The following is a 23,614-nucleotide window of genomic DNA, read 5'->3' as shown; positions in this document are numbered from 1 at the left end:
CACACTCATGTGCTCAAATATTTGTTGAATGAAAAGGATATTGTAAAATAAATATTTATTAAATGTAGGAAGGGGCCATTTGGTGATATCTTGATGGTGAATTAATTTTTTTATAAGCTAAAAATTTTTGAGAAAATCTTTCTTGCTGTGAGTTAAAATACTTCCATGAAAATAATGACAAGGAGCCAAACCACAAGTAAAAATTCATTTATTCAACTGGAAGTCATGATATGTTACTAGATTGCTGCCTTCTGAAGTATTCAGATAAAAAAACAATACAAAAACCTGTATACCCAGTGGAGCCTAATTCTGTATTACCACTGTCTCCTTAAAAGATGAATATGAAGTTCACATTTTCTTTCTTTGAGTTGCCGTTAGTCTCAAATTGGAGATTTTGCTACAACATGAACCTACGATGTTTGGATACATTTTCTCTTAATTCAGTACAGTGCCTTGTGGATGACTTTACTTCCTTCCCTCTCTCTTCCCAAGCTCTTGGTCACGTGAGCAAAGCCTTGCCCCCAGGTAGGCGTTCCCTGAGTACCTCCTTTCTGGAGCCCATTTCCATGCTCTGAAAACTTCTGAGCGTGGAAGCATTGCCTTCATTGCTTCTTGCTTTCCGTCACTGCATAATTGGCATCAGCCTTTTTGTAGTTAACAGTTAAAAAGTAGAGACTGTTTTGATATTTGTCCCACATAGTAGTTCCCAAATTATTCTTTTAGTAAAATTGGATTTTACCAATTCTCTAAAATTACCACAAAATGTTAGGGCTGAAAGGAACCTGACATCTAACCAGGTTCCCTCTGTCACATGCGTGACCCAGAGCTGGGACTCCAGAGACCCTTCCTCACGTGTTCAGTGACAGTGAGGGCCGCAGACCTAGTGTGTGTAAGGCAGTGTCAGGAGAGGTTGCTCAGGGAGGCTACATCATTTCTTTCTAAGCCAGTCCTCTGGAAGGTACACATCTAGATCAGCACTGCTTGCAGAAAGCAGGCTGCGCGGATACTGTAAAAGGTGCCCTCACACTGGTGCGGTCTGAAAGAGGAGTTCCCACACTGTTTGAGGCAAGAAAATGTTACTGGAATAGGCACATAACCCTTCAAGATAACAGCTGTGAAGGGGACAAAACTTAGTTTTCCCGGTACATCTTGGTAAGACTGTTAAATTCTCAGGCTTATTTGTTTACAATAGTGTATAGAATTACGGCTACTGTTTTCAGGGTGCTTATAATATTCTTAGAGACAGTGATCTAATTTAATGATACTAGAAACAGTTGTAAAATCCTGGCACCATATTGATGACTAGGTAATAGTAAAGACTAGGAATTCTGAATGGGGTTGGGTGGGGTGTTGTCAGGAAAGTTTCTGGGGGCAAGAGACTCAGGCCAGCCCTAGGGACAGTTGGATGGACATCCTCTTTATTTCTTTGTTTTAACAAGCATTTATGAAGTGCCTTTCTTGGACTAAGCATGGGTGGCACTGGGTGACCAGAGAACAAGGCAGAAGGTGACAGTGGGTTCTGGTAACAGGAAGTGAAGGTTTGTACAGGGAGGCGTGGTAGAGGAGATGGAGATGTAAATTGTGGCCACAGCGAGGGCAGGCTCTTAAGAGCCAGGTTCAGAAGTTGAGGTTTGATCCTGACGGGTGGGGTGAGTTCAGTATCCAAACTGGGACACTTTTGAGGAGCAACAGGCTTAAACCAGACTCTTCGGCATTCACTGGGCTCTTGAGTCATCAGGCTGATCTGGGCAAGGGACATCACATTCACCCACAAAGGAGTTAAGTCACTGTCAGAGGCAGTTATCTGATTAAAAGTCATATGAACCTTTATTGTTACATTTACCCCATTGTGTGGAAATTGTTTCCCAGTTCCTCTCCCTGGGAGAGGGGGCTGAGCCACTTGAAGGCAGGGCCTGTGTCTGGGTCACCTCTGTATCCCCAGGGCCAGGATAGTGCTGGCCACTTGGTGGATGGACAGTCAGATTTGTTTAGAGAAATGAGTAAGTGCTCAGGCCCGTAGCTATCCTTGCCTTGAAAGACCTGGAGGAGGTGAGGCTTGAGCGGGGAGACTTCAGCTAGATGGAAACAACATACAGTGGTCCGCAGGTTCCACATCGCGGGTGCGGAGCCCGAGGCTTCGGACGGTGGACTGTACGTCACCGTTTTCTAGAAGAGACGCAAACAGCCGTGGATTTGGTGCCTGCTAGCGTCCTGGAATCAGTCCTCTGCAGATGCCAAGGGACAGCTGTTTGGAGGAGCAAGAGTCATTTCTGGAGGTGGAAATAACCCTAAGCAAAGGTCTAGACTTGGGAATGCGGACTGGAGGAGGCCCAGCAGGGGGCTGGAAGTTCTTGCAGCCAGAGGAAAGGGAGGGTCTTGAACATGATGGGCAGGTGCCTTTTTGAATTACTGGGGCATGTGCCCTGAACCGCATGCCAGCACCTACTCTTCTAACTGCCGTTTACCCTGCAGACTTTGGCTAAATCCTTTGGTGTCCACAGTGGCCACACGGATCTGGGTGTGCCTTAACACTAAAAACAAGTTGGCTCCTCCCTCCCTGTGCCTTTTCCACTGGTTCCTCCCTCTCTCTTGAGTGCTTCTCCCCCACATGCCTTTTCTTCAACTTCAGTGCTCAAATGTCACCTCCTCAGAATCCTTCCCCTACCTTCTCCAGAAGAGCCCATTCTCTGACCTCTCCACGTTCTGTCCCATTGCCCGACCTGGTTTATTTTCTTCATAGTGTTGGTCATTACTGAAATCATACCGTTCATTAGTCTGCTGGCTTACTGCCTGTTTTCTCATACTGGAATGTAAACACCATTTCTGTCTTTTTCTTCTCTATCCTAAGTGCCTAGAACGAGACGTGGCCAAAGGGCACTCTGAATGATTGCATTAGAAAAAAACATTTTATCATACAAGGAAACCCTTCGTTTTAAACAGATCATTTATAAACTTAGTAAATTTATTAGCAACAAATTATGATACAGCTCACAACTGATCTGACTGAGAACTGCTATTACAGTGGCTGAGGGTTGGAGCTTGGAGCGGTTTAGCATGTCCTAGCCTGAATGCTGGCCTCCTGAACTCTACAAATCTATAGTACTGGTGACTTGTGAATTATGGAATATTTTGTGGGGAATCCTTGTTGAAGGATTCCCATATTCTTGATAACTATGGACAGGCCACAGTGTTCTGGAGCTGAAGCTGGAGAAGCCCAAGTATGACCGGGAGCTGGGATTTAAGGCAGGGCGGTGGGTCTGAACTCAGGTGCATTTTCCTCTCCTTTCGAGGGACAAGTGAATGAGTTCCCTTCATTCCCCACCCCCACCTCCTGGGGAGCCTCTGTCACTGCTTTAGAGTGACTTAGAGGAGGGAGGGAGGGACTATTTGAATCTTCTCTGCTAGAGGCAGAAAATAGTTTTGTTAGCATGTGTGCTCAGTGTTGTTCAAGTGTTTGCTTAAATCATTTTATCTTCTTGGAAATATTTCTACCTTTTTGTTAGCACCTCTACGGTTTAGTTTTGGTACATAGTGTTTCATTTCCCTTCTTGTTTCTTTTCTTTTTTTTTAAGCAAAAGATGTACATACAATAGTACAAAGCTTAACTGTGGAAGACCCGAGTTGGCTAGAAGAATTGGCAGGAATTATGAATGCACTTTCTTTCTTCACTTTCCTTTGCCTTTTAAAGCCTTTGTTTTAGGAAAAAGGAAATTGGTGTGTTTGGAGAGCAGTTGTTAGCTTTTCAAGACTGGGCTCGTTGGTCTAATTTGGTAAGGGCCCAGAACATGTCAAATAAAATGAGTGAAAAAGGTAAAGCTAAAGCAGGCATGTAGGGGAGAGCAAACAACTGTAAATTTTAACTCCACAGCCCCACCTAATATGCTTTTAGCAAGAAGGCTTGGCAGTTTCTGGGAAGCATCAGGTTTCCTGATGGTGGTGGAATCTCTGTGGGGCATCCCATCTCCTGCCCTTCCCACCCCACCCCCACCCCCTGCCGGCTCTGTCGCTGCCTGTAGCAGTCTCTCTCCTGTCCAGACACCTAGGCCTGCCAGCATGCCAGTTCCCAGTTCATCCACCATTCCCTGTGACACACATAGCATGTAGTTTGCTTGTTGTCAGGGCAGTTGCTTCCTTCTCTTTGGTGTATGAGCTGTGTGACTTAGCACTTCTCTGTGTTCCTGAGACACGGCTCAAGTGTCTAGCTGGTGTTTCAGGAGGCCTGTTCTTACACCAGTTGAGTGCTCAGGAAATACGTAAATGCAGAGTTGTTTTGTTGCTAGTTGTCTCTTGGAGAGAATAGGTAGGTGAGGGTTACTGACTCTTCTCATCGCCTTTATTGACTCCTGTCTCCCTTCCTGCTGCCCCTTCCTTCAGGACTGCCACAGACGTTCTGCTCTGGCCTGTCCTTAACTCCGGGTGTCCTGTCTGTTAGAGTGAGGTGGTTGCTTGGCGAGCATGGATTCCATGTAATGGATGGTTTAATTGAAGGATTTTAATGGTGGTGTCCTCAAGTTAAGATGTCCTGGCCCATCCATCTTTTTCCATTCTAGGGTATAGCCAGGAGGCAGGATGATAACTCGTATCTAACAGTGGGGGCATTTTCAACCCTGGGAGAAGTGGAGACAACAACAAGTCTTTGCTCTTTAGAGTCTCCCCTGACCTCCTTTCTCTTCACAGCATCTCAGCCCTGCCCAGTGGAGGTAAAAGTAAGGAGTCCCTGAAACCTCTTACTTGTCCATTTGCAGCTTATTGCTGAGGAAGTTTTTTATCATGGCTGACCTGAACAGCCTGCATCTTCCTGTTTGGTGGGCTGTACAGTTCCCTCTGTATCCCGCTGTACCACATGCCGAGGAGTCAGGAATGAAAGAGGTTTAAAGGGGATGGGGAGATAGATGACCAAGGTTTAAAGGGGATGGGGAGATAGATGACCAAGGTTTAAAGGGGATGGGGAGATAGATGACCAAGGGGAAATTTCTTGGCTGTTTGAAGGCTTTGACTGGAACCAAAAGAAAGCAGGATTTGCATTCTAGGCATGGGGGGTGGGGGTAAGTGGGCCTGGCAGTTAGAGAGGAAGAGAGGAAGAGAGGAAGGGACTGGTCTGGGAAGTGGAGGGCTCTCCTGGAGGAATCCGGCTTCTGTGGTGAAGCCGAATAGTGGTCCTTCTTCTGAATTCAGGATAGCATCACTACTTTGACCACCCATTTGACTTCCAGATCCACTTTATGTTCCTTACTCCAATAAAATAGATTTTTAAAGTTTAAACTTCTTATTTTTAAATAATTGTAGATTCACATGCAGTTGTAAGAAATAACAGTGTGGGGGGAAAGGGGGTTTTAAGAAGTAATCTTGTGTACTCTTTATCGTTTACCCCAGTGGTAACATCTGACTATCTTTTATTTTTTTAATTGACTACATCCCCCATGCTGTGCATTTCATCCCCATGACTCATTTATTTTGAAACTGGAAATCTGTACTTCTTAATCTCTTACCTCTGTGTTTCATCACCCTACCCCCCTTTTCTCTGGCAGCCACCTGTTTGTTCTCTATGTCTATGAGTTTGTTCTGTTTGTTCTATTTGTTATTTTGTTCTGTTTTTTAGATTCCACATATAAGTGAAATCATACAGTACTTGTTTTTCTCTGACTGATTTATTTCATTTAGCATGATACCCTCTGGGTCCATCCATATTGTCACAAATGGCAAGGTTTTGTTCTTTTTTATGGCTAACATTCCGTTGTGTATATATACCACATCTTCTTTATCCATTCATCTGTTGATCGACACTTAGGTGGCTTCCATATTTTGGTTACTGTAAATAATGCTGCAGTGAACATAGGGGTGCATGTGTATTTTTGAATTAGCGTTTTTGTTTTCTTCAGAAAAATACTCAGAATCTGGAATTGCTGGATTGTATGATAGTTCTATTTTTAATTTCTGGAGGAATCTCCATACCATTTTCCATAGTGGCTGCACCAATTTACATTGTCACAGCAGTGTACCAAGTTTCCCTCTTCTCCACATCTTTGTCAACACTCATTTGTTGTCGTCTTGATAATAACCGTTCTGACAGGTGTGAGGTGATATATTTCATTGTACTTTTGATTTGCATTTCCCTTATCATTAGTGATGTTGAACATCTTTCTATGTGGCTCTTGGCCATCTGTATGTCTTTGGAAAAATCTCTTAAGGTCCTCAGCCCATTTTTTTGATGAGGTTGTTTGGGGTTTTTTTTGATGTTGAGTTGTATGAGTTCTTTGCATATTTTGGGTATTAACCCTTTATTAAATATATCATTTGCAGATATCTTTTTTAAAATTGAATTTATCTGGTTCAAAAAGGTATACAATTGTCTTACAACCACCCCGCTTTTCCTTATTTGATGCAGTTGTATTACTAGTTTTCTTTCTTTCTTTCTTTCTTTTTTTTTTAATGTTTCCTTCCAGGGAGTCTCTATTCATATATAAAGAATTACATGTAAGCCCCCTTTTTCTTACACGCAAGGTAATTAAAGTACACTTGTTTGCATCATGCTTTTTAAATTTATCTTGAATATCTATTTTCATTAGTACATAAGAAGCTTCCTTTTATAATTGTATAGTATTCCCTTGTGTGGATAAGCTATAATTTATTTAACCAGCTTCCTAATTGATGAACTGTTTCCAATTTTTTGCCATTATAAACGTGTTGCAGTGAATGTCCTTTACATACACAACCTGCTACATGTGTAATGATTTTCCTGTGATTTGTTTCTGAAAGTGAGATGTTGAGTCAAAGACTGTGCACACTTTAACTCTGGTAGATAGCTGTCAGGTTGTCCTCTGTAGAGGCTGTGCTGGTTTACATTCTCACCAGCAGTATATGTGAATGCCTCTTTCCCTGGCACCTTTGACAGTGCTGTGTTTTTACCAAATTTGTCTTTAATTGTTCAGTACGTGACGTGTGGTTTCCCAGTACAGTATTAATATGATGTTCCCTTATGGGGAATGCAATAGATCATCTTTTCACATGTTTTAGAACTCTTTGTTTCCTTCCCTGTGAAGTGTGTTTATTTCCTTCACCTACTTTTCTTTCAGAGTGTTGGTCTTTTCCTTATTGGTTTGTAGGAGCTCTTTATGTATTATGGAACCTAGCTCTCTGTGATATAAATTGCTAATATATTTTTCCTAGAAAATACTGTTCTGGGTTTTATCATAATAATTGTTAAAGTTTTTATATATCTGTATATACAGATATAGTGGTCATTTGTTTATGAGATCTGAGTTTATATGATGGTTAGAGAGTCTTTGTAAACTCTGTAATCATGAAAAGAAAAATTAGCCAGTTTGTTCAGTGCTTTATCTTTTTAATATAATTTAATTTTTTAAATTGAAGTATAGTTGATTTAATGTGTGGAAGTCTCCGGTGTGTAGCATGGTGATTCAAGTTTACACACACACACACACACACACACATATATTTTTTTATTATAGGTTACTACAAGATATTGAATATAGTTCCCTGTGCCATATAGTAGAAACTTGTTTGTCTATTTTATATATAGTAGTTTGTGCAAATCCCAAACTCCCAATTTATCCCTCCCCCACCCCCATAACTGTAAGTTTGTTTTCAGTGTCTGTGAGTCTTTCTGTTTTGTAAATAAGTTCATTTGTGTCATTTTTTTTTATCCCATGTGTAGGTGATACTTTTCTTTCTCTTTCTGGCTTATTTCACTTAGTATGATAATCTCTAGGTCTATCGATGTTGCTGCAAATGGCATTTCATTCTTTTTCATGGTTGAGTAGTATTCGTGTGTGTGTGCGTGCACTCGCGCCCCACAACTTCTTTATCCAGTCACCTGTCGATGAACATTTGGGTTGCTTCCACATCTTGACTATTGTAAATGGTGCTCCTATGAACATTGAAGTGCATGTATCTTGTTGAATTAGTATCCTCCGGATATATACCCAGGAGTGAGATTGCTGGATCATGTAGTGACTCTATTTTTAGTTTTTAAAGTAATCTCCTTACTGTTTTCCATAGTGGCTGAACTAAATTACATTCCGACCAATAGTGTAAGAGGGTTCCCGTTTCTCTGCACCCTCTCCAGCATTTATTGTTCGTGGATTTTTTAATGATGGATATTCTGACCGGTGTGAGGTGATACTTCATTGTAGTTTTGATTTCCATTTCTCTGTTAATTAGAGATACTGAACATCTTTTCATTTGCCTATTGGCCATCTGTATGTCTTCATTGGGGAAATGTCTGTTTAGGTCTTCTGCCCATTTTTTAATTGGATTGTTTATTTTTTTGTTGTTGTTATCGAGTTGTATGAGCTCTTGGTATATTCTGGAAATTAAGCCCTTGTCAGTTGCATCATTTGCAAATATCTTCTCCCATTCTATAGGTTCTCTTTTCATTTTGTTGATGGTATCCTTAGCTGTGCAAAAGCTTATAAGTTTAATTGGATCCTGTTTATTTTTGCTTTTATTTCTGTTGCCTTGGTAGACTGACCTAAGAGAACATTGCTACAATTTATGTCAGAGAATGTTTTGCCTATATTCTCTTCTAGGAGATTTATGGTGTCCTGTCTACGTTTAAGTCTTCAAGCCATTTTGAGTTTATTTTTGTATATGGTACGAGGGAGTGTTCTAACTTCATTGAGTTATGTGCGGCTGTCCATCTTCAGCGCTTTAATGGTTTCCTTTCTTCTTTCTTTCCTTTACATTTAAACGTTTCCTTTATCTGCAGTTGATTTTCATGTAAGGTGTGAGGTAACGATCTATTTTATGGAGAGTTGTGGTTCTTGAGTGTGTCTCATACCTCTTTGTATGTTACCCATAACCCCATCTCTGGTGCTTTATGCATACTATATGCTTGATATGGAGGAGAAGGGGAAGGATACTGCTGCCATGGGCTAGGTATTGTTAGGTGCTTTCCATCCATCATCTATAATCAGTACAGCCACTCTTCAAGGTAAATGGGATAACCCCATTTTATAGATACAGAAACTGACTTAGAAGCCAGATAATTTGCCCAAGTTCTACCATTAGTGTCTGAGACCCAGGATACCTATAATTTGATCTTGAAGCTGTCAGACTTCAAATCCTGTGTGTTCTCTATTTACCTGGAGACCTTGGTAGAGGGCTCTGCTTGTTGTAATTGACCATGCTTGGATATGGGATTGTGGATGAAATCTAAAGAACTTTGAAGATGCTGGAAACTAAGGGTCCTGAAACAACAACAAAATACAGAAATACTGCATGCGTTCGTTGAGCATCCCTAGACTCAAGTGACATACAGAAAGCATAATTCTTAACTAAAAGAGGAAAAAAAAAAGATCTTGATCTCTTGTTGAAGGGAAACTTAAGGATTCTCTCAGAAAAACATGCTATTTACACATAGCTATTACTGAGATTATTAAAAGAATGGATTTGAAATTCCTTAGATTTGAGTAATGCTGTTAAAGATTACAACGGTCTCTAAAAATTTTCCTAAAATCTTACAAGTCTCTCAAATTTTTTGAGTTACCTAAGTAAAAATTAGGTACAAAACTGTATATAGAGACTTGAGTATTATCTTAAATGGAATTAGGCATCCTGTATCTGATCTTGAAGCATCAAACACGGGTATGTGTTGGCTTAGTTGTTACCAAAAGGCTGTATATAAATCATATTTAAAATTTTGAGTCACTTTCCCCACTGTTACCTAATTTTAGTTGAAGAATTGGGTCATGTAAGTTCATGAGTTATCTTTACTCTGTAGTTGGTTAATTATTAACATTAAACATGCTTATCTTTCAGAAATATACATTTCTCTCAAGGTAATTCAATTACTATCATTCAGCTTGCTGACTTTAAATGACAACTGGCACACAAGAACACGACTTTCCATTTTTACTATTCTGAAAATAGAGCACGAATTAAGAGCATTGAGAAGTAGGGTACGACTGTCACCTGTGGCATTCTGAATTCAGAATTGATTTCCTTCTTTGCTAATTTTTCAGTACCAAGATAAGTGTCACAAATAGCACCCTTTCTTAGAGGATTTCCAGAATTAGAATAACAGGCACAAACTTAATAAAATGGTAGTGATACAGTGTAATCAGGGAGCTTACACACTGCCTGTCTCACTTGTTTGAGGTAGGTACTGTGTGATCTCTGAAGAAAGGCCAAATCTGTTCCGTTTAATTTCTAAATAAAATGCTTGGCTTTCTCTTAGGGCACAGATCTAGAAAGATATGCAAAAATCACTTTCCCTGGTGGCCTGCACTATGACAAGACCCCTCCAACCTTGCCTCTTTGCCAACGTGGTGCACGTCAGCCCAACATATAGAGAGGAGCCAAAATGGATTATTGTTTGAATTCCCACCCCCCTCTTAGATCTGAGTAATGCTTTTAAAGATTTTCGTGCATATTACTTAGCCCCATTTCCTCTGTGTGTGAGTGTAGCCCCGAGAAAATGGCTTGGTCAGTTGGAAGGCGGGGTCCAGAGCCCGAGGGTAATGGCTCCCAGTTGAGGGCACTCACTGCCCACCTCCCTTCTACTGTGTAGGTGGGCAGCAGAGCTCCCAGAACCTCTCCAAACCTTCCAGATCTCTCCATGGAGAGTGCACACACAGGGTCCAAACCTCAGAAGACAGCTTCTGAGTCAGCATCTTCAGAGATGGGGCCCTGCTGTGGGGGGACACATTTGAAGCACTTCAGGCATTGTGATGTCCGAGCCACTGAGCCCCCCTTGGTACATTTGAGTACCACATGCTCTTACAGTCATACATCACGTTTTACTGCTTTAAAATTGCCTTTTAATGGAGTTTTAACTTCCTGCAATTTTGGTTGAATTGCTAGCTATCATATTGATTTCAAAGGTCAGTTATTATTTATTCTGTTAGTATAATAATTGTGTTGAACCATGCCTGGAAGCAGGCAAAGAAGTGGGGGAGAGCAACATAAAAACGAGAGCACCTAAATGCTTGTGAGAGCAGCCCTGCTGTCTGCTGTTTGTAAGTTGTTGGTTCTTCTGAATAACAGGTGCCTCCCAACTGTGGATTCTGGTTGACACTCTTACTTTCTTTTCTGCTGAGGAACCATGTTTCATCACTGTTCTGTAGTGATTTCTAGAACCCTCTCTTGGACTCTGATACCTCATTTCTTTTTGCTTTCTTTGCTGTTGAATGCTTAGAGTAGAGTGCATCTCTGGCTTTTGTGCGTTTGTCTGGCCCTTAAGGTTTAAATATGGTTTTAGTGGTTCCAGGATATAAATATTAGAGTATATGGTGTAGCCCTCATGATGCTGCTCCTTAGCCTGTTCGGGTATTTGTAAAACTGCTCCTAATTTTAGGCTGTCTTTAGGAGCCTGGCATACTAATTGTAGTGTGTGGGAAAGTACTTTCAGGAGTAAAACATGAGATGGTGTTAACAAAGATTTATTCACCAAATCTTAGCCCATTAAAACCTAAGGGGTCTTTTGAGCCAGAAGAAGCTTAGCTTGAAGCAAGCAAAACCAAAAGAATGGTTGAAAAATCAGCAGATTTGATTCAGAGTTACAACATAAACATCCTACATAGGTGTTACCAAATGAATGGAAACTTGAGGAGAAAAAAATCCCTGTGAACATGCTGGTAGTTTGTAACAATCCAGAGAGTTAAAGCAATGAAATGTAAAAGTCTTAAAGTTCAGACATTTGACTTACTAAGCTTTCTTTTACAGGAGGCTTCATTGCATTTAAAAATGAAACTTGATACCCACAGGAACATCATCCACGCAGAAGCACCAATGTAAAGATTTGCCATCTTAGGGAACTGGGTGAAATTTCGCCTGATAAAGAGGTCTCAGTTATCCTGGTGTATCAGTCAGGGCTCTGTCAGGAAACAGGCCGTTCTGGATGTTCCATGTAGGAGAGGTTTTTTTTTCCTTTTTCTTTCATTTTTTTACTTTTACTTCAGCCCCTTGTTGAAGTATAATTGATATATAATAAACTGCTTACCTTCAATGTGTTCATAATGTACTAAGTTTTGAACTATGTGTACAAATGATAATGAATGTATCCTTTATCCCCCAAAGTCCCTTTGTGCCCATTTGTCAGTCCTCCTTCCCAACCTTCCCTGCCCTTTCCCACCCCCAGATCACCACTGATCTCCTTGGTGCCACTAAAGATTAGATTGTGTTTTCTAGAATTATATACAAATGGAACATAACAGTACTTGTTGCCTGGCTTCTTTTATTCAGTATAATTATTTTGAGATTTATCCATGCTGTATGTATCAGTAGTTCATTGCTCTTATTGCTGAGAAGTATTTCGTTGTATGCAGTACCACAATTTGTTGATGCATTCATCTCTTGATGCTCAGTTGAGTAGTTTTTAGTTTTCAGCTCTTACAAATAAAGCTGCTATGAATATTCATTTAGAAGTCTTTGCACTGGATGCATGCTTGCTTTTCTCCAGGGTAAATACCTAGGCGAGGAAAGGCTGGGTCATGTGGTAGGTGTGTAACTTTTTAGGAAACTTCCAAACTGTTTACCATTGTACATTCCCACTCAGAGAGAGTTCCAGTTGCCCAAACTTGGTATGGTCAGTCTTTTTAATTTTGGGCATTCTCATAAGTATGTATGTGATACCATCTGATTGTGGCTTTAATTTATCTTTTCTTAATGATTGGTAATGTTGAGCATTTTTTTATGTGCTTATTTGCCATATCTGTATATCTTCTTTGGTGAAGTGTCTGTTCAAGTCTTTTGCCCATTTAAGCCATTGGGTTGTTTTCTTACTATTGTTTGAAGAGTTCTTTATATATCTGGACACAGATTCTTTATAAGTGATTTTTGAGTATCATCTCCCAGTCTGCTGCTCTTTTTTGTTCTCTTAACAGCATCTTTTGGAGAGCAGAAATTCTTAATTTTGACAAATCAAATTTATTTTTTTTTGTTATGGATTGTGCTTTTGGTATTGTGGCTAAGAAATAATTTTGCCTAACTCAACGTCACAAAGATTTTCTTTCCTGTATTTTCTTTTAGTTTTATATTTAGGTCTGTAATCCATCTTGAGTTAATTTTTGTATGTAGTATAAGGTATAGGTTGAGGCTCTTTCTCTCTCCCTCTCTCTTTTTTTTTTTTAACGTACAGCTATTCAGTTGCTACAGCACCATTTGTTGAAAACAGACTATCCTTTCATTACTGAATTGCCTTTGCAACTTTTTCAAAAGTCAATTGTCCATTTCTGTGTCGATCAATTTCTTGCATCTCTTCTAGCCCACTGAACTTTTTGAATGTCGATGTCAATACTGTCTTGATTTCTGTATTTTATTAAAAGTCTGTGTGTCAGGTTGTATAAGTCCTCCAACTTTTTTTTTTTTTAAACTTGTTGGCTATTCTGAGTCCTTACGAATTTTAAAAGGAAGTTGTCAGTTTCTACCAAAAAAAAAAAAAAACGCTGGGATTTTAATAGGGATTATGTTAAATCTATAGTTTTGGAAGAATCAACATCATAATAATGCTGAGTCTTCCAGTCCATGAACACAGTATATCTCTCTACTTACTTAGGTTTTTTAAATGTGTTACAATTTTCAGTGTGCATGAATTGGACATTTTAAACAATTTTATCCCTAAGTGTTTCATAGGTTTTGATGCTACTTATAAATAGGATTTTTAAAAAATTTGTTTCTGATTGTTTTTGCTAGTATATAGAAGTAGAAATGATTTTATATATTAATCTTATATCCTGCAACCTTGCTAAAGTCACTTATTAATTCTGGTTCCTTTTTTTGCAGAATCTGTTGTATTTTCCAAGAAGGAAAGGTTTTAATACAGAGAATTAGAAGTTCACACAACATTAGAGAGTCTGAGGGGCGAAAATACAGGGAGCCAGTTATTGCTGAATTTAGAGTGCCGGGTTCCCCGGGAGCAGTGATAGCTGCTTGCCGCTCCACTATGGCTTTAGTTCATCTGGAAGCTGCTGTAAAAGTGAAGAGTCCTGTCTGCTGCTGCCTGTGTAAATGCTTGCAGCTATTTTCAGAGAATTCTGGCTTCTGCCTTCCAGATCAGGTGGGAGCCTCTCATTGGCTGTTTGTAACCTAGAACAAATGGAGAATGGGATTCTGGAAGATGCTGTTCCAGGCCTTTCCCTGCAGTGCAGGGAAGGCTGTCAAAAGCGACAGTGCCAGAGGGCACAGAAGGCGTTAATAAAGATACACAAATGAGCCTGCACCCAGTCATGGAGAACTTAGCAATACTGGGAAAAATAGGGGTGTTAGGTGGTGGTAACTCAGAAAGATGTGATTTCTAAGAAGGCAGATGGGCTTTGTATTGGCAATGATATATTATCTGGGACAAGGAAGTAGCAGGCCTACTCTATTTGGTGCTGCTTTACCCAATAATTGGATGAGTGTAGACAAACTGGAACATGACTAGGAGATAATGACCCCAGTGGTGAGGGGATAGAAAGCCAGGTCACATGTGGAATGTTTAAAGAAACTGAGAATGCCTCAGGGATGCATGCTGGATGACTACAGATACTGATTTAGGAGGCTTATTCTGTGTGGTCTGAAAAGGGAGGCTTGGGACCAATGAATGAAAACTGTAAGGAAGCAGGTTCCAAACAGAGAGAACTTCGTGCACAGCTGCACTAAGACTGAGGAGAAGGGCTTGTGTGAATTTCCTTTGTTAGAGATCGCTGGGCTGCGTGGCCGGAGTCTGTGAGGGATAAGAAGAGTCATTTCAAACTACATGTTCCTCAAGCACCATTCTAACCCGTAAGGGTTTTGTGGGGGGAAACCTCCCGTATCGTTGGTTACGGCTTTTTCCCCGTGAAATTTCTGAAAGTGAAAACAAGTTCTTTTAAATATATTGTCTTCCTTTATTTGCTGTGAGTAATACTCGAAATAAACCTATTCCTTGCATGTTCATCAAATACGGAAAGTAGGGGGAAGTTGTGAGGAGCTTAGAGTCAGAGGCTATGTATGTAAAAATATTATTGCCGTATTTCGTTGATTCTGAAACTCAGATTCTTTTCAGGCTTGATGTCCTGAAATCTGCGTGTCCCCTGCAGTTGGTGGCCCCTTTCAACTACTGTTGCCGTACGTTTGCTGTCGTACGGGTTTTTTGCACGCATCGATTTGCTCTTAGGTATTCCTGATGTCATTGTTTCAATTGAATTTCATGCATTTTTAGTATTACACAAGTTGTTTAACTGACTTTTAATATATCTTTATGAAGATTACCCTGTAATTTGGCGCTGAAACACAGATGGGAATAACAAGGCATAAGCTTGATGTTAAAGAGGTTAATATTTATCCTTGAAAAATAGCTACAATTCCAGATTTCCTTGGAAAGAACAACCAGTTATACCTGTGCTATTCACAGTAAGGTCCAAGGACCAGCAGCTTGTTAGAGATGAAGAATTGTAGGCCCCAACCCACACCTACTGAGTAAGAATCTTTATGTTAACAAAATTCCCATCAAAGTTTGAGAAGCATTGCTTTACACCACCTTATATAGGAAGGTAACCCTTATATGTAGAAGGAACCGTGTTCATTTTGTTAACATACAAAAGAATTGCCTATCCTGTTCATGATGCAGCTGAAGGCAGGAGAAATTTCTGCATCCCTCTAAATTAATGAAAAATATCTTTACCTTAATTTTTCTAGGTTTAATGTTACTGTTTTCTTTCTATGAGCCACTCAGTATTAGAATGATTTTTATGCCTCAGTGCTGTTTGGCCTTGTCTACTAATTTAATATCATGTGTAAATTACATTAGCATCCCATTAAATTCCGTCAGTCAGATCCAGCAAATGAAAAAATGTTAAGAACAAATCCAACATGAATGTTTGGAGTACCCTACTATGTAATTTCCTCTGCCGGAATGGATTTATTCCAACATGCTCTCTTTTTGTGTGCATTTTTAATTAAAAACAATCTAAGTGGATACTTCAAGCACTATGCTTAATTCTTTTCATTGCCTTACTTTTGTAAATTTTCCTCACTCCAAACATGTGTTTGGTATCATTAATCCTTAATTGGTTATGATTGTTAATAGTTTTGTGCCCAGTTATTTTCTTACTGTTTTATAAATTGCCAAGATTACCATTTGTCTCTTAAGGAAATAAATGTCTGTACAAGTCACATGTATTAGATGTGCTTTGGAAAGTGTATGTAAATCTGTGTCGGACAGAGTTCTCAGTGTGCAGACGACAGAATTTACTCTCACGGGTGCCAAGGGTTTATTAAATAGTGATAGTATCTCACAGATCCTTGGGAATCCACCTTGAACAGGGGGCCCCACGGGAGCTTTTTCCCCTTCCTGTACATTCAGGAAACTGCTGTTGTAGGTTTCGGCTCCAGGACCACAGCGTATCTGCTCCCTGAGAAGAGGGGTGCCCCGCACCCTGTCAGTTTTCCTATTAAAGTCATGCACAAGTGCAGCTTATTGGCAAAACATAAGTCACATTTGAATCTCGAGCTGAAGGAAGTCTGGGAAGTAGGCCAGAAGGGCTTGGAATTGGTGTTGACTGAGTTGATGCACTCATCCACCACAAAGTCAAAGAATGAGTTTTATTACTATTATAGCACTAAAATTCTCAGTAAATGAGATTATGAATGATGTGGTAGAGGAATATTTTAAATACCCTGTGGTGTATGTTTGTCATGTATTTAATGTACTTAAGACACAAGGAAGCTTGATTGATAAAACTGTAACAATATGAATATTTAGGGTGAAGTGTAGGTTCTAGAATATTTTTGGAAATGCATTTCTGTGAATGTCAGGACTAACGTGATTTCTAAAATTCTTTTTTGACTCTTGTGTGATTTTCATAAAGAGTTGTTTAAAATAGAAATCCTTGAAAAAATTTTAAACAGATGACTAAAAGATGAGTCAATGTTTGAGGCTCTCTCTCTTTTTTAATTAAAATTTTTATTGAGATAATTGTAGATTCACATGCAATTGTAAAAAAAAAATAAACACATAGAGATTCCAGGTGCCCTTTACCCAGTTTCTGCCAACATTTTCTTCTTGCAGAACCATAGTACAGTATCACCAAGATACTGACTCAGACAACTCACTGATCTTATTTAAATCCCGCCAGTTTCTCGTGTACTTAGTTGTGTATGTACTGTTTAGTTTTATGTATCACATGAAGGTTCATGTATCCACCACCACTATCAAGATACAGAAGAGTTACATCACCACAAGGACCACTAATGACGCCCTGCCTCACCCGACCACAACCCCCTGGCAACTCCTGACAACTACTTGTCATTTCAGAAACGTTGTATAAATAGAATCATACAGTACATAACTTTTGGGGTTGGCTTTTGTCACTTGCCATAATTCCCCAGAGATTGATCCAAGATGTTGATGTATTAATAGCTTGTTCTGTTACAGTACTGGTTTGCTTCTGGCATGTTCCATATGGCAGCTGGATCTGTTGTATCTGTTTGACTCTGTCTGCCTGCCTCAATTGTGTAGAGTTCGTTATGAACTAGGACCAAGGGTGACACCACACTTACTGACCAGAGAGCACCAGGTGTTTATGGTGGTGTGGCCAGTTATCCCCACCTTAAAGAAAAGGAAGATACTCTATCTCTGGAGACATTTTCCTGTCAAGATGAACCCTGTCTGTTTAGCTGAATTGAGGTTCTTAGGTAATTTTCACTCCAGTCAGCATGTTGGTGATTACTGCTTTCAAGGATGAAATTGTTAGCCCTGCCTCTGCTTGATGCCTGAGGTATGATGGACTTGGGGCACATTAATTCAGGAACCACTGGTCATGATGCTGGTTTGTAAGGAGAAGTTAATCTCTCACCTGGATTACCATAAGCCATTAATTCACATATCCAAGGTTCTGGTGCTTTCAAAACACTGAATACGCTGTAAGCTGTTTTCAGAGTACCCTGAAGTGGTGATGAAGATGGAGGGCAGAGCAGGAGCAGAGCTTCCTTCCTTGAAGATGTCTGAGTTGTGAGGCGAGATGTAGCTGTTTAAAAATGTGCACTAAGAGCTCCAGGAGGGCGAGTAGCACGGCATCTTGTTTGCTGCCAACCGCCCGCTCCCCCCCCCCCCCCGGCACAGTGCTTGGCGTCGAGTGGGCGCAGAGAGATGAGTGAGGACTATTACAAAGTAAGCATAGAACACAACATTGTAAAATGACTATAACTCAATTAAAAAATGTATAATTTAGTGAGTGGGGGCTAGCTCAAGTGGTAGAGCATATGCTCAGCATACACAAGGTCCTGGGTTCAATCCCAGTACCTTTTCTAAAAACAAATAAATAAGTAAACCTAACTACCTACCCCTTAAAAAAAAATAAATAAAAATTTTTTAAAAACCAAAAAAAAAATAATAATAAGCACAGAAAGCTCTGGAGGGTATGTGTGGGGGTTTGCTGTGAAGGGAGGGGAGGGAATGAGAGGAGTATCCCTCTCCCCCAAAATAAAGCCCCAAATTCACCACCACCCTCCCATCTCGGGACCCGTGTTCTTAGCATTCTCCCTGCCGGGTCGATGTCCCTTCTCCCAGATCGTTCTCTTCATTTCGGTCTCTTGCTGCCTCAGAGAGGCCTTCTGCGAACATTTGTGTAAGCTAGCACACTGTCTTCCCTGCCCCTTCCCTCTTGGTCACTCTCTAGCTGCTTTCCCAGCTTTATTTTCTTCATGGCATTTGTAATGATTTCCTGCCATTGTGTTTGTCTCTGTTTACACCGTCAGTCCCCCTGAGGGCAGGGACTGTCTCACTCGCTGTTAAATCCCCAGTGCCTAGGTCACTGCCTGGCTTGGAATAGTAACTCAGTGCATGTTTGTTAAGTGACTTAATTAGTTGTTTTGAGGCTTTTATTTTGACACATGTGCCCTGGAAGGGATAGAAAAGCATCACTTGCTCTGTAATCATGCATTTTGGTAACGTTGAATGGAGGGCCTCGTGCATCCTGGTGCCTGTGCTTGGTACATGTGGTAAGAAGGAGAGTAAGATCAGCTCCCCTGCATCCAGAGATGTCACTGGTGGCAAACACAGGCATGCTTGGCTCGCTGTTCCGCAGTACGGTTGGTGCTCTTGGGGAGGTGTGCTGGCCCCTCCATGGACAGAAGCAGGGGCTCTTGAAATATTGACACCGAGGGGAGAAACAGGCCTTTTAATTGGAGGTGAGGACAAGAGGTGTTGGAAGTGTTGGTTTCTGTGCGTGTACACCAGTCCCAGTTTGGCTCCTTACGGAAGGTGTGTCCGGGTTAGTTTGAAGACTGCAGTCACTCTCAGGAGAGCCCTGCCACCTCTCTGACCTCATCTGCTGCCGTCTCCCTTACTGCCTCTGCGCCAGCCTCCTTGCCAAGCACACCAGTGTCATTCCTTTACACTCAGTGTCCCCTCTGTCTGGAATGCTCTCTCCCAGATAGCCACATATCCCTCACCTCCCTGGGTCTCCATTCTTAGGCCGCTGTATCAGAGAGGCCATTTCTAACCATCATATGTAAGGTGGTACCCTCTTTCCTGCCTGTTCTTCTCCATCAGCTTACCCTGCCCTGTCCTCGGCAGGGCACTTGTTACCACCTGAAATGTGTATTTTATACATGTGCTTTATTGTGTGTCTTGTTTGGTTGTTGCCTGTCTCCCCCACTAGACGGTAAACCTCCTGAGAACTGGGGTTTGGTTTTGTAACTGCTGTGTCTCCAATGTTTAGAAAAGTGCCTGGCTCGTGTTAGGTACCCAATAAATGTTTGTTGAAGGAATGGATTAGTTCCTGGGGCATCCTGGTAGAAGGAAAGTGAAACACAGAGGAGCCCCTAAACCAGTCTTATTCCCAGAGCCCTGGTCAAAGCAGCCATGCTACAGAAAAGTCATTTTATGGCTCTGGTGCTGCCAGTGACTAATAGCCTCTGCCTTGCGGCCCCTCCAGAGCCAGACAAGAGGCAGGGCAGAGGTGGTGGGGTATGCAGAGGAGCGTGAACTTCTTACGAATTGGGATTGTCGGGGAAGCCTTGTTGGAGCAGATGGTTATTGAGCCAGGACTTGGGCAACAAAAAGGAAGAAACCTTTTGTGTCAGGTATGCAGAATGGTTGAGGGAAATGTGGAATTTGGAACTGTACTGTGAATGGCCTTGAATGTCAGCTCTAGGGAGTTGTCACCCAGATGTTACAGCTCTTAACTTATCTGGCATGGTCTCAGATCCTTTCAAAGACAGTAGGTTTCATTCCTGCAAGCCTGTTGCTTCCGAGATCCGGTGTTCTGATCTTACACGTGGAACAGGAGTCTTGCTCTGCCTCAGTTCAGGTGAATATTGGCTATTTCCCCTTTTATTCAAATACTGCCTTTCTCAAAAACAAGTTACTTGTACATATTTCTTGCAGCTAATGGTTATTTGCTTAAAAGAAGAAAGAAGGAAACACTGTTGTATTTTCCTCACCTTAGACATTTTTTAGAGTAATTTTGGCTTTTTACCATTCTAGATTTATTCTGGATTACAGTGTTCACACTTGCATCAGGCTGTGTGTTTAGATAGGAAAGACAGTATCGGTGATTTCTCCTGCTTCCAGATCTAGAAGCATTGAAGGGTTAAGTGAGACCCTCCTACTCTCCTAGCGTTTGTATTTGATTGTTGTACGGGAGGTGTGATTTTTGAGGTATTATAGGTACATATTAAATTGTAGGCTTAAACACAAGAATTTAGAGCTGTGGTTCTCCACTCTGGCTACATCTTAGAACCCACTTGGTGGGCAGGGAGGCTTTAAAAAAAAAAAACAACCAGCAATTCCTCTGTAATCCACCTGGAGTATTCCCTGGGTAATGGTTTTGTTGATGTTTGTTTTTTTGGATTTTATTTTGTTTTTGGAAACAACCTTGAACTTACAAAAAGTTGCAAGTATGATTTCTGGAAAAAACGCAATACTTTTTCCCTTGAATCATTTAACAATAAATTGCTGACCCAGTGTCTCATCCCTGCATCCCTTCCACAATACTTTAATGTATTTCTAAAAAACAAAAACATTCTCCTGTATATCCACAGTACAAGCGTCAAAAAAAAATATCAACGCTGATACATTAGTACCATTTAATCTTCAGCCCCTACTCAAGGTTTAACATTTGCCCCAGTATTGGTCTTTATAGCAAAAGGATCGCACTCAGCACTTGGTGGTTGTATCTCTTTAGACTCCTTCCATTTTGGACAGTTGCTCGGTCTTTCCTTGGTGCTGATGACCTTGGAACTTTTGAAGATTGCCAATCAGTTTTTTCTAAAATGTCTCTCCATTTGGGGTTGTCTGATGTTTCCTTGTGATGATATTCAGACTGTGTATATTTGAGAGAAATATCATAGAAGTGATGCTGATTCTCAGAGCATGCTATCAGGTAGCTCATGATTTTAGTTTGTACCACGGTTGATGTTCACCTGGACTACTTGATTAAGGTGGTATCTGCCAGGCTTCTCCTCCATATAATTACTGTTTTTTCCTTTATAATTAGTAAGTATTTTTATGGTGTGGTGCTTTAAAACTGTGAGAATATTACATTTCTTGTCATTTTTAATGTACTCATTTACTTGTTTCTACCTGTAAGGACTCACGTTTTCCTATTTTATGCAATAGCTTATAGTCTGTTACTGTCAGTATTTATTTTTATGCTCATACTGTCCCAGATTTAGTTTGTAGGAGCCCCTTCAAACTAGTTTCTGTGACCAGTTGACATGTCCCATCATTTGTTGAAGGTTTCCTTGCTTCTTGGCAAACAAGCATTCCAGACTCCTTTTCTACTTTCCATGTTGTAGCCCCCAAATAGTTTTTTTCCCAAAAAACTCTAGTTCTCTTTGTGAAGAATGATATTTAGAAGCCATAATCTGGGTTCGAGGTGTGTTCATAGCTACAGTATTTAGATGTTGCTTGTTCCCAAGCCCTCTCATTGATAGAGCTAGGGAATAAGTGTGTGTGCATTTGAATACATGAAGGAATATACACATATAGGCATGCAACGTTACATCTACTTTTTTTGTTATGTCTGTCCCTATGTATTACAATTAATGAGCTCATGTCAATGACTACTTCTGATCCAACTCCACAGGGTTCATTTCAGTTTTCTCCTTTTCCATTTTGATAACTCCTCTTCATTCTTAATATATTTACTTACTGATCAACCCCCTGTATATAACTGAGCTCCCATCAGCACCACCATAGATGCCTTCCCTGTGTGGATGCCCTCATCACCCCTACTGGGCTCTGGTGCAGCACAGAGATAGTTCAAAGCTCCCCAAATGTTGCTAATGTGCAGCCAAGATAGAGCACAATTGAATTAGAAGAAAGGTGAACCCCAAACTTTTTGATTCATTTTTAAGTGAATGGTAGGTTTTTAAGTCAGGTTTGGTTTGAGAAAATAGATTCTTCCTAAGAAAGTGAAATTTAAAGAGAAGACTCAATTCTACCAACATACACAGTAAAAGATCAGGGTGAAAGCACAGCCTGTCTCCTGGAAAGCTTTGAAAAATATTTGTTTTGGAAATAAATCTGCTTGTAGTGAACATAAATTTCAATCCCTTTCCCTGAATTACCTGTTTATAGGAAAAAAATATTTGAAAAGGTTAGTTGTTTTTTAAGAACGTGTCTCATTAAAGACTTACTGCTTTTTTTTTTTTTTTACGTTGCATTTTTAAAATAAACTTTTAGTTTTTCAACTTTACTTTTTAGAGCATCAGGTATTTAAACAGGAGATATTCAGGCTGTGGTTGCTTTTCTTCTATAGTCAGTTTTTCTTTAAAATACGGAAACCAAGTAACAGTAACTGGGTCATGAGGAACCTTGTCTTCTTCCATTTGCAGCCAGAGGAAGCAAGAGGCTGTGGGAGCCAAATATAACAGGATCTGTGGCCAGCCTACCTTAGATGGTCAACATCTATCTTGCCAACTTTCGTAAATCCATTTTCTTAAAGTAATGCCCGGTTGCAAGTGGATTTTCACCAAGAACTTCACTCTTGGGCCGATGTACACATTATCTGACTCCAAAGAAATCCAGCCTTAAACCCAAGGAAGTTACAATAAAATCTCCTCCTTGATTGTATTTTAAAAATTTTAGTGGCTTGGAGAGTGTGTGTGAATTGTACACTTTAGGCTTTTGTGTATTTATGCCCAGAGGCATATATACACATCTCCTTCTGTAAGGAGAGAGAAAGGGCAGTATTTGTGAATGTAGACAGGATCCACTAAAAACTTAATATGCAGGTAAAACACTTCTGTTATTATTTAGTTCCTGTTTTCTGTAAGTAAAACATTGTTTACCTATCCATGAGAGTGTGCCTCAGTGTTGGTCCTGAGTTCCTTTTATGTAGGCTGGATGAGTTCCACTCCCCAAACTTGAGTCCTTCACAAACCATCTTTGTGATTTTTGCCATGTCTGCAAACATTTAGCATTTTTCTTTTGATTTGTCTGACTTAACTTAGCCTTTATCTAGGTGGTGTCTGTGAAACCATGGATTTGATGTGTTGTATCTCCTAAAATCACTAGTATGCAGGCAGTATCTGTTCAGTAGTTGGGGAACTGGGAGCTAGGACTCTGACTCTTCTTCAAGCTCTGAAATTCAGTAAGTGTGATGTCTGGGGTGTCCTGCCTTGAGCTTTGAAATTACACCAGCTGTTAGTTGTTTATGCATTTTTTTCCAGTTGATACATAGAA

General features: G+C 40.4%; 1 protein-coding gene across 6 annotated transcripts in view; it reads left to right on the top strand.

The window, feature by feature from the left end:
- TNRC6B (trinucleotide repeat containing adaptor 6B) overlaps positions 1–23,614 on the top strand; it is a 224,700-nt gene that overhangs the window by 128,558 nt on the left and 72,528 nt on the right. The window lies entirely within an intron of this gene.

This window comes from Camelus dromedarius, chromosome 11 (genome assembly GCF_036321535.1).
Source record: "Camelus dromedarius isolate mCamDro1 chromosome 11, mCamDro1.pat, whole genome shotgun sequence".
NCBI classification, from domain to species: Eukaryota; Metazoa; Chordata; class Mammalia; order Artiodactyla; family Camelidae; genus Camelus; species Camelus dromedarius.
The sequence above is the reverse complement of the archived record's forward strand: the minus strand, read 5'-3'. Positions and strand labels throughout refer to the sequence as shown.